An 11,609-nucleotide genomic window follows, 5' to 3' on the forward strand; every position below is an offset into this window, starting at 1 on the left:
TTGAATGTAAATTCCCCCAACTGCTACAATATGATTTGAACTCATCCCCAGAGCCTTAATCTGGATTTTTGGATTACTGATCCAGTACAACATAACTGTTCTACCATCGTCTCTAACACATCCCCACCACATCTGCAACTGTTGCTGCATTCACCTTACTGCGTTGGGTTCCCTATAATTAATATCTGCTCATTGTTTGTGGCAGCAGCTGTCATGTGAGAAGACTAGAACCAGGATACCACCCACAAGCATGTGGTCAAGGGAAACCAAACGTGGGGGAACGATACGCAGGAGAAACCAGAGGTGCAAAGGACCTTTAATTTCACTTCTAACTAATAATAACCTACTGTTAATCATCCTGGTAAAACTCAGAATTTCCTCATAACTAACAGTAATATGATACAGTTCTGAGTTACGCATCCCATTCCTGGTTTTTCCTCTCATGCTATTGCTCCCATTCATCAGAATGCTGCTGTCCTTGGCTCAGCAGAGAATACGGATTCCCATGTTGAACCTGTTCTCCAGTCTCACTCTCTCTTCCTCCAATTACATTCTTTTTTCCTGAATACCCAAACTCCTTTCCTTTCTGAATCACCATTCCCCAAAGATGCAGGATGTGTGGTTTGGGCAATGTGGCAAGAGGGGAAGCTTTAGATTCTTGGCGCAATGGAACAGGTTCTGAGGAAAATTCTGGTTTCCTCCCACAGTCCAAAAGACATACAGGTTAGATGCATCGGCCGTGCTAAATTCTCTCTCAGTGTACCCAAACAGGTGCTGGAGAGTGGCAACTAGGGGATTTTCACTGCAGTGTTAATGTAAGCCTATTTATGACAGTAATAAATAAACTTTAAACTTTAGGGGATTGACTTTTGCACAGGTAATATTTTAAGAACATAAGAAATAGGAGCAGGAGTAGGCCAGCTGGCCCTTCGAGCCTGCCCCGCCATTCAATAAGATCATGGCTGATCTGTCGTGGCTCAGTTCCACATTCCCGCCCTCTCCCCATAACCCTTAATCCCCTCTCTTATCAAAAACCCATCAACCCGCGTCTTAAAAATATTTAGCGAGGTAGCCTCCACCACTTCAACGGGCAGAGAATTCCAGAGATTCACCACCCTTTGAGTGAAGAAGTTCTTCCTCAACTCCAGGGATTGAAATCCACCCTCTCCCATCGTCACACTTACTGCAGAGTGGCTAGGTCAGGAGTGTTCACCAGCCTCACCCCCAAAAGTCATGTAAAGAGCCAAAACATATTGACTTTTAATAATAAATAAATAATAACCTCCATGCATACAGACATTAATTTGTGTACATTAAATTCAGAATCACAGAATTGTTACTGCAGAAGGAGGTCATTCGGCCAGTCATGTCTGCACCTGCTATCTGAAAGAGCTTAGTTCCATTCTTGCTCCACATCCCTCCATAGCCTGCGCTGTCTTCCTCTTCAACTAACAGTCAAAATTAATCAAACTGATCAGAGGTAAAAGCTATATATTTGGATTTATACAATTTCATTCAGATTTTTTCACATCTAGTTTTCTTCACTGTTTTCTCTCCAACTTTGCTCACTGGTTGGGATGTCAAAATTCATGGGAGTCTCATCCAGTTCTCAACAAAAGCCGATCTGTATCCATTTTTTTGTTGACGTTTGATTACATGCAACTGAAATGCGATAAGCTGTCATCAGGTTCTGCAGGGAGATACTGCAAAAATCAAGGGCGCGATCTTACTGCCAGTTCACGTCATGGTCGCGCTGCAGCAAAGACGGAGAATTTGGCGACAGTGGGATAGGAAAATCCCACTGGCATGAATGGTTGGAAAATTCAAGCCTTGTCTTCTGTTGCAGGACAAAATGGTTTTTTTTCCCCCGCAAACCTTGTTCACCATCCAGGGTTTGTCTTTGAAATCTGTGATGCCTAATTTTCTTGCTTGTCTCAGAACTAAGATTCAGAAAGGTCTTTAAGAAAGAGAGCCCCTTCTGGTGATTTTCAATGACATATTTTGCAATTTAGTTTTCCACCGCTGGCCATATGCTAAACTTTTCTCTGCTTGCACATTTATACTTAGGCACCTGCTTAAGGTGCTTAAGGAGAGCCTCCTCCAATCCCTAACCTTCTCCAATATCCTGAACTCACTAGCTCCTGCACAATTATATGTTTGCTGTGTGAACTCGAGAACTTTTAAATTTGAACTGGGCTGTGTACCTGTTCCTTCTGATACCATGTTGTCATATTAGAGGGCGGAATTGACACGGATACAGAGCGCACCAGTTAAGTAGTAGCCTTAGCATCATGTATTGGCATGCACAGACATGAGAAACTGCACAACCACCTTCAGTGGTATGCTTTTCTGTGATTCTATGAGTCAGTAGATTTTTGCCAGGTTTAACTTCATTGGTGATTAGGCGGCAAATTCAAGGAGATTGGATTTTTTGGTCAAACATTAGGAGTTAGTCTTTGCATGAGATCGCCCATTAGTCAAGTATTTATAATATATATACACTTGACTGTACTTCAGCGCAAGTTATTTAGTGAGTAAGGCACAGATGTCCTGACCGAGATTGCAAGAAACTACAAAAAGGATTGTGAACGTAACCCAATCCATCATGCAAACCAGCCTCCCATCCATTCACTGTTTACACTTCCCGCTGCCTCAGAAAAGAGCCAGCATAATCATACAACTGGGACATCGCCTCTTCCACCTTCTTCAGTCAGGAAAACCCTGGAAATTATAGACCGGTGAGTTTGACATCGGTGGTAGGGAAATTAATGGAAAAAATACTTAGGGGTAGGATGTATGAGCATTTGGAGCGTTGCGATCTGATTAGGGATACGCAACATGGCTTTGTTAGAGGGAGGTCTTGCCTTACGAATCTGGTAGAATTCTTTGAGGAGGTGACAAAAACGGTTGACGATGGGAGAGCCGTTGATGTCATCTATATGGATTTCAGTAAGGCGTTTGACAAAGTCCCTCATGGTAGGCTGGTAGAAAAGGTTAAGGCGCATGGGATACGAGGACAGGTAGCTCGGTGGATTGAGAACTGGCTGGGCAATAGGAGACAGGGGGTAGTTGTTGAGGGGACCTTTTCGGGCTGGAGGCCAGTGACCAGTGGTGTGCCGCAGGGCTCAGTACTGGGACCTCTCCTCTTTGTAGTATACATAAACGACTTGGAAGAGAGCGTACGTGGTGTGATCAGCAAGTTTGCGGTTGACACCAAGATGGCAGGGTTGGCGGATACTGAGGTGGAATGTCAGGTGATACAGCAGGATATAGATAGGTTGGTACATTGGGCAGATAGGTGGCAGATGGAATTTAATCCTGACAAATGCGAGGTGATGCATTTTGGAAGGAATAATGCAGAGAGGAGCTACGTGATAAAAGGTAGACCGATTAGGAGTATAGAAATACAGAGGGACCTGGGAGTGCAGGTTCACAAGTCTATGAAGGTTGCGACACAAGTGGAGAAGGTTGTGAGGAAAGCTTATGGAATGCTAGCCTTTATAGGAAGGGGTGTAGAGTATAGGAGCTGCCGTCTAATGTTTCAGTTGTACAGAACGTTGGTTAGACCGCATTTGGAGTACTGCGTCCAGTTCTGGTCACCTCACTACCGGAAGGACGTGGAGACTCTGGAGAGGGTGCAGAGGAGGTTTACCAGGATGTTGCCTGGCATGGAAGGACTGAGTTACGAGGAAAGGTTGGAGAAACTGGGACTTTTCTCCTTGGAAAGATGGAGATTGAGGGGAGACATGATAGAGGTATATAAGATACTGAAGGGAATAGATAGAGTCAATAGTGAGAGGCTGCTCCCTAGACTGGATACAATTACGAGAGGTCATGATCTAAGGGTGAGGGGGGAGAAGTATAATTTGGATGTGAGAGGAAGGTTCTTCACACAGAGGGTCGTGGGGGTGTGGAACGCGCTACTGAGTAGGGTGGTGGAGGCAGGAACGTTGGACTTGTTTAAGGTTTACTTAGATAGGCACATGAGCGAAACAAGGATGGAGGGTTATAGTAGGGGGTATTAAATAGGGTCAGAGCCTCGGGAGCCACCGGAAATGCAGACTTGTAAGTTAACGTTTTTGTCTTTTTATTCCGCAGGTGGAGGTCCACCTTGTTGTCAAACGAGGGGCATGCACACGGTGGGTCGTGCGTGGGTTGCTCCTGGAGGTTCCGGGAGTGGCCTAGTACTTCGTGTCGGTGTGTGTGCTTGATCCTGGACCGGTAGACGGGCGCCACAACAGCTCGGTGACTAGCACTGCTAGCTGTGCAGATACATGGATTTGGGCCTGTGTCTGTGGGAGTTTGTGCATTCTCCCTGTGGTTGCGTGGGTTTCCTCCGGGCGCTCCGGTTTCCTCCCACACCCCAAAGATGTGCTCTTAGGCTGATTGGTTTACCAAATTGACACTATTCTCCCCTGAATCTGGCTAAGTTAGGGGTTCCACTTGCAGACACGCAGGGCAGGGTAGGTGTAGGAGGATGCGGCGGCGCGGGCTCGTTGGGCCGAAGGGCCTGTTTCCCGTGCTGGGTTGTTCTTTGTTAAAAAGTACAGAAGTCTGAGATCACGCAATCAATCAACTCAAGAACAGCTTCTTCCTTGCTGCCAGACTTTTGAATGGACCTACCATATATAGTATATTGATCTTTGTCTGCACCGTAGCTATGACTCTTAACACTACATTCTGCACTCTCTCCTTTCCTTCCCCGTTATGTACTCCTCATACAGTATGTTTTGTGTAGCGCGCAAGAAACAACACTTGTCACTATATACCTGTACATGTGACAATAATAAATCAAATCAAAGATAGAAACTTGGAAGTGATATCATAATTTTTACTGAAAATTCGCTGAAAGGAGGAGATGTGGCAACATATCCAGTTACCAGATTTTTGGACTGAATGGGGCATAAAAAAAGGTTCATGATAATAGTTAAGAAAATCGACTAAGGGCAGGGTGGAGGAATGTTATGATAGGATGACTATCAAATGAGGCCATATGTGGATTTCACAGAGGAACAATAAAAAGGGCATTCATACTACTGGGAGCAGACCATAGACCCCTCCAAACAATCAGAACTAGATGGAACAATAAATTTGCAGCCAAAGTTTCTAAGAAGTACAGAAACAACATGACAATAATAGTTGGGGATTTCAACTATCCTAATATTAACTGGAGTGAGATCAGTGCAAAGGGTATAGACGGTGCAGAGTTCTTAAAATGCATTCATGAGAACATTTTTTTGCCAGAATGTGGCAAGCCCAACAAGAGAAGTGGCAACTGTGGATCTATTTTAGGGAAATAAAGCAGGACCAAGGAAGGGATATCATTCATTTGGAGAGCATTTTGATGGTAGTGATTATTGATGGTTGGAATCATACCTGGCACAAAGGAAGATGGTTGTTGTTGGAGATCAATCATCCCAGTTGCAGGACATCACTGCAGGAGTTCCTCAAGACAGTGTACTAGACCCAACTATCTTCAATTGCTTCATCAATGATCTTCCCTTCATCATAAGGGAAATGGCGATGATTGTTCATGATTACACAATGTTCAACAAATTTGTGACTCCTCAGAAGCAGTTCTTGTCCATACACACCTGGACAACATTTAGGCCTGAGAAGCAAGTAACGTTTGCATCACACAAGTGTCAAGCAATGACCACCTCTAACGACAGATAATTTAGCCATCTCCCTTTGACATTCAATAGCATTACCATCTCTGAAACCTTCACTATCAACATGCTGGGGGTTACCGTTGACTAGAAACTGAACTGGACCAATCATATAAATACTGTGGCGACAAAAGTAGGTTCAAAGGGTGGGAATTTTCCAGTGAGTAACTCACCTATTGAATCCCCAAACTCAGCCACCATCTACAAGGCACAAGTCAGGATGCAAGTTCTTGAATGTTGTTGGAGCTGCACTCATCTGGGCAAAGAGAGAGTATTCCACCATTCTCCTAACTTGTGCTTTGTAGATTGTGGATGGGGAGTCAGAGTCAGGGGATGAGTTAACCTAAGCTCTACAGCAATTGTAACATGATACCTGACAGATCTTTGGTTTAACATCTCATCCAAAAGGTAGTAGCTGGAATTTTACTGCCATGCCCGCTCCACAGAACGGAATTCCCTGTTGGCCTCAGGCCAGTACCTCTGAAAGCACAACACTCCCTCTGAACTGCACTGGAGTGTCAGTCTACATTATTGTGCTCAAGCCCACAAGTAGGACTTAAACCCACAGATTTTTTTCTCAGAGTTGAGAGTACTAGTGTTAATGGAACCATAAGTGACATGGTGAGATTGTACATATAAGTAATTGGAGATGAATTTCAACTCATAACAAAAGGAAATAGTTTGTTTTGCATAGATATTAAAACAGAGATGGACGTACCAGAATTATTAATGGAAACAGAATTCATGATAGCTTTTAAAAAAGAAAACAAAAAAATGAAAATTACATTTTTAAAGACTATGGAAAACATAGGGAAATGAGGCTGTGTAGAACAGGTCATAAGTAAGATGGGTGCAAAGGAACATCACGTTTGTGAGTCTTGGGCAATCCACACGTATGTGGTTGAGGTGAGCCATGAGGACAACGCCTATCATATATATCACTTAGCAATTCATTTCTTTTACACAAGTCCAACAAGCATTTTTTAAGCTGGCTTTCATGTGAGACTGAGCAGTAGGCCTATTGAATGTGAACTTGGACCTGGCTGAAGCCTATCTTTGGAGACAAGTAGTAAGCTGGCTTTCTCAGCTAATACAAAGACTCGGAGACGGTATTCTGGTTAAAGATGTTTCTTTATTTCTCAGACCTAGTTCAACGCAGCAAAGAAAGGTGATTTTGGTGGTGATCTAAAACTAAAAGTACATCCTTTCAGTATTACAATTATATAATTTTCAGAAGTCACTTGCCCACCCTCTCCTCACCCCAGTGGGTGTGAGGATTATTTACCATGGCCATTAATATTTATTCTCTGACAGCATGGGATCACATATGTTCATGGATCTTGAAAGCCTTTCTCAGTCTTCTAGCAACTCCTTATCTGGAAACTGTATGCCCTGTTCCTTAACTTGTCTGGGATTGCTTAGACTGTCTGAATCCACACTGATAAAAGCTGCATTGTTCCAAAGAATGTGGCTCTTCTTACTTAAATAAGTCCCATCATGACTTAGAGTATTGTACCATTGACTAAGGTATATGCTTTTAATACAAAATATTCAGAAATACATGTCTAAGTTTTCTAACAGTTGATTTATTTGTCTCTTTGCAAACAGGTACCTCTGTAAAATATATTTCAGGCACCTTGTGACTTAATTCTAACTTAATCTATTCTAATTTGTTCTTCTTTTAGCTGCAGATTATTTCTGAACCCCCTGTTACAGACTCGTCATTAAATTTAACATACATTTTGTTAACAGGGTCATGCTCGTCAAGGATGACTGTACCGTAGCATATTCTGCACAACATAAATTGGCCAAGTGGTTAGACGAATTGCTACAACCAGTTTTGAGAAGGAGATTCCACATACATGGTGAAGGATTCCTTCACAAATGTGAAGACTGAACAGGACTTGCATGTTGATGGCGATGCCATGTTTGATGTGCTCATTCAGTACTGTTAGTCGATTCACCAATGCATCAAAAAGCCACGGACATTTACACTGCCGCACTATATCATGGCGACTTACACCCACGCCATTATGTGAATTAGTATTCATTGAACTTACGAATTCAGCAACACAACAGCTGTGTTCAGTTTCAAGACCATTATGTATGTCCAAATGGATAGTGTTGCCATGGGATCCCCTCAGGGCCCAGTTCTCGCAAACATCTTTATTGGGTTCCACAAGAAATGGATCTTCATTGGAATAACACAACTGCCCAACCCTTGTATATTTCCAATATGTAGATGATATATTTACTCTATTTCATTCTGCAGCTGCATGTAAGAATTTCTTTAAATACTTTAATGGGTGCTGTTCTGTGCTCAAATTCACCTTTGAAATGGAGCAGTTGTTTCTCAACGTTTCATTTTCTCAACGTGCTGATTGAAAAATCTGCCAATGAGTTCTCTACCACAAGCCTACTTCACTGGTCTATATACAGTGTTGTGATTCCTCCAGCTCCGCATGCTATACTATTGGTTTTATTGGCAACCTCGTAAAAAAACCCGAGACATTTGCTCATTAGGCAAACTTGATGCTGAAATAAGGCCCCATCAAAGCCATCCTGCGAGATAATGGTTACCTTGATCAGATCATTGCTGGCTGCATGTCACACAAACTCATGAATTGGCCTCAGGCCACCACTGTCTATTTTGAAAAGTGCCCTCAGATTATCCTGGAAAGGTAATATATCACAAGAATTTGAGCAGGTGAAGCTAGCCATTTTTCTGTTATTTTGTAGTAGCAACATGAGTGATTCATCATTAACTGGTGACTGTCGTCAAGCTGAAAACATGTTCAGCCTGTCACACAGATGAGTGACATGATATATGAATTTCAGGACTGGTGTGTAGGCTGGACATCCCAAAGATTGGTGGATTGTATCAAACAGCATATTCCTTAGGCTGTTTGCAACAGGCAATGTATAGACTGTACCCAGCCAACCCATGCTTGCAAAACTCAAAACAGTGTCCAAAATTACATGTGATTCTACATTTGCTAAATAATCCTGACTTTGCTAAGAATTACAGTGACAATCAATTTAACATATGACCTTCCTGGAAGATTCAGCGTTAAGCTGGTCTTGAATATTTAAATATATTTAAATGAATGGTAATCAGGTTCACATCCTTGCCGGGGTTTCATAGAATCATAGAATGCCTACAATGCAGAAGGAGGCCATTCAGCCCATCAAGTCTACACTGACTCTTCCAAGACTTATCCCATGACTACACATATAAATATTTACCCCGCTAAATTCCCCTAACCTATATATCTTGGGACAGTAATTTTGAGTGGCCAATCCATCTAAGCTGTATATCTTTGGAGTGTGGGAGGAAACTGGAGTACCTGGAGGAAATGCACACAGACGACATGGGAGAATGTGCAAACTCCATACAGACAGTCAAGGCTGGAATTGAATGTGGGACCCTGGTGCTGTGAGGCAGCTGTGCTAACCACTGTGTCACCATGTGCATGCATCAAACAGATCTGGAAAATCACCCCTATGAGATTGAAAAACTTCGATTAAAACCAGAAGATACTAGAAATGCTCAGCAGGCTGGACAGTGCGTAGAGAGAAACAGTTAAAATTTATTTTAGATTGATGACCATGTCAGAATTTTATTCATCCTTCCAAAGATACTCTAACCACTGCCCCTTGACATTCAATGGTGTCACCATCACTGAATCCACAACTGCCAACATCCTTGGGGATACCATTAACCAGAAACTCAACAAAGAGTACTCACCACATAAACAGTGGCTACAAGAGCAGGTCAGGGGCTAGAAATACTATAGCGAGTGTTTAAGGGAGATGTAGAGAATAGTTTAGAGGGAATAATATCATTGGTTTAGGTGCCTATATAAGAATTTATATTCATAAGTACCTGTATAGCAATTTATATTGGTATTGATAAATAGTATATAATAAATATGTATGAATTTTATTGTTTTATGATCACAGAAGACATGCATATAAGCTCCACCATGTTAAACAGGAGTACATAACATTAAAAGACACAAAGTAGATACTAGCTGGGTTAGCCACATTCCTGAACACAATTAGCTGGGATAATCATAAGCTTGTGTACAGCAGCAGGGACAGCTACCACAGAGAGGAGGAGTGTTCACAGAGATACTGGCAGCTGGTGTTAGCATAATGGCCCAAGGTCATTGGATGGGAAACAAGACAAGGAGTATTGGAAGATATTGTGTGCCTTGGCCAACTGATGGGAAACAGTGGTAGACAGACCAAATTCTTTTAAACATAATGGAGTACAGAAAGGCAACTTCTCTTATCTGTTTTTGGATACACGAAAACAAAGTTTAATCATAAGCCTGCCATTTAAGGGAGTAAATTCGTTCATGGGTAGCTAGGCTGGAGCAGTTTCCCAGGCCCACAGGATTGTAAGCTCAAGGACTCAAGATGAGAGAAAAGATGATAAAATTAATAAGGTACCACAAGAACCGTGTCCCAGAGATCACGAGCTAAACATGCACAAGCCCGCCTTACATAATGCCTTTTTCATTGGATATGTGACTAATGTATGTAATCTGTAATCAATATTATTGGATAAGGTCCAGCCATGATGAGCTGTGTAGATGTTTGAAAAATGTATAAGAATGGATGTTTTTCCTTTGCTCGTCGGAGAGAGGCACTGGGTTTAACAGAAGCCATCTCCCCGTCAGCAAAAATAAACTTTGATGCGAGGACCAACCCTGAGCATTGAGTGATTTCTTTGAGATTCTCTCCTGCTAACAATAAGTAACTAAACTCCTGACTCCCCCAAAGTCTGTCCACCATCTACAAGCATAATTCAGGAGTGTGATGGAATACTGCCCACTTGCCTGGATGGATGCAGCTCCAACAACACTCAAGTAGCTTGACAGCATCCAAGGCAAAACAGCTCACTTGATTGGGACCACATCTGCAAACATTCAAACCTTCCACCACCAATGCTCTGTAGCAGCAGTGTGTATTATCTACAAGATGTACTGCAACAATTCACCAAAGATCCTTAAGTAGCACCTTTCAAACCCACAACCACTTCCATCCAGAAGGACAAGGGCAGCAGATAAATGGGAACACAACCACCGGCAAGTTCCCCTCCAAACCACTCACCATCCTGACTTGTAAACAATTGCCGTTTCTTCACAGTTGCTGGTTTAAAATCCTGGAATTCCCTCCCTAATGGCATTGTGGGTTAATCCACAGCACAAGGACTACAGCGATTCAAGGCGGCAGCTCACCACCACCTTCTCAACGGCAACTAGGGATTGGCAATAATGCTGGCCAGCCAGAGACAGAGACACTCACGTCCCATGAAGGAATAAAAAAGATGCTTCCTGATCTCAGTACTGCCAGCACGTTCCGGTTTCATTTCAGATTTCCAGTATCCACAGTATTTTGCTTTAGTCTTTGACCATTCACTTTATATGGTGAATAAAAAATGTTCAAGCCAGAAGAATGAAACTGAAAAGTCAGAAAGAAGAAAGTCCTATTTTGATGCTGCTAACAATTTGAGAGTCAAATACTTGCAGACACCATCAATTTTTCTTCCATGTTTGTGCCTACTTTTGTATTTCACACCCCCCAATTTTGGGCCTGCAAAATTGACACTCCAACATGCCACGAAATGAAGACTGCAGTTCTACTAGCTTCCAGCTGGTGGTGCAGTTAAGCACAGTAAATGGAGGTGCAGCGTCACCTGCAGACGTTTCAGGGCATTGCAAATGCTGGCAATGATTATTAGACACAGTAAGAAGTCTCACAAAACCATGTTAAAGTCCAACCAGTTTATTTGAAAGTAAACCCACAAGCTTTCGGAAATGCTGTTCCTTCTGTGTGTGAAGTTCTTGTGTAAAGCGTAAAGAACTTTCTACACACCTGACGAAGGAACAACGCCAGCATCTCCACATAATGATTAGTGAACACACCAAG

The sequence above is a fragment of the Carcharhinus amblyrhynchos genome, chromosome 4 (assembly GCF_965287045.1).
Source record: "Carcharhinus amblyrhynchos chromosome 4, sCarAmb.v2.hapA, whole genome shotgun sequence".
Taxonomy (NCBI): Eukaryota; Metazoa; Chordata; class Chondrichthyes; order Carcharhiniformes; family Carcharhinidae; genus Carcharhinus; species Carcharhinus amblyrhynchos.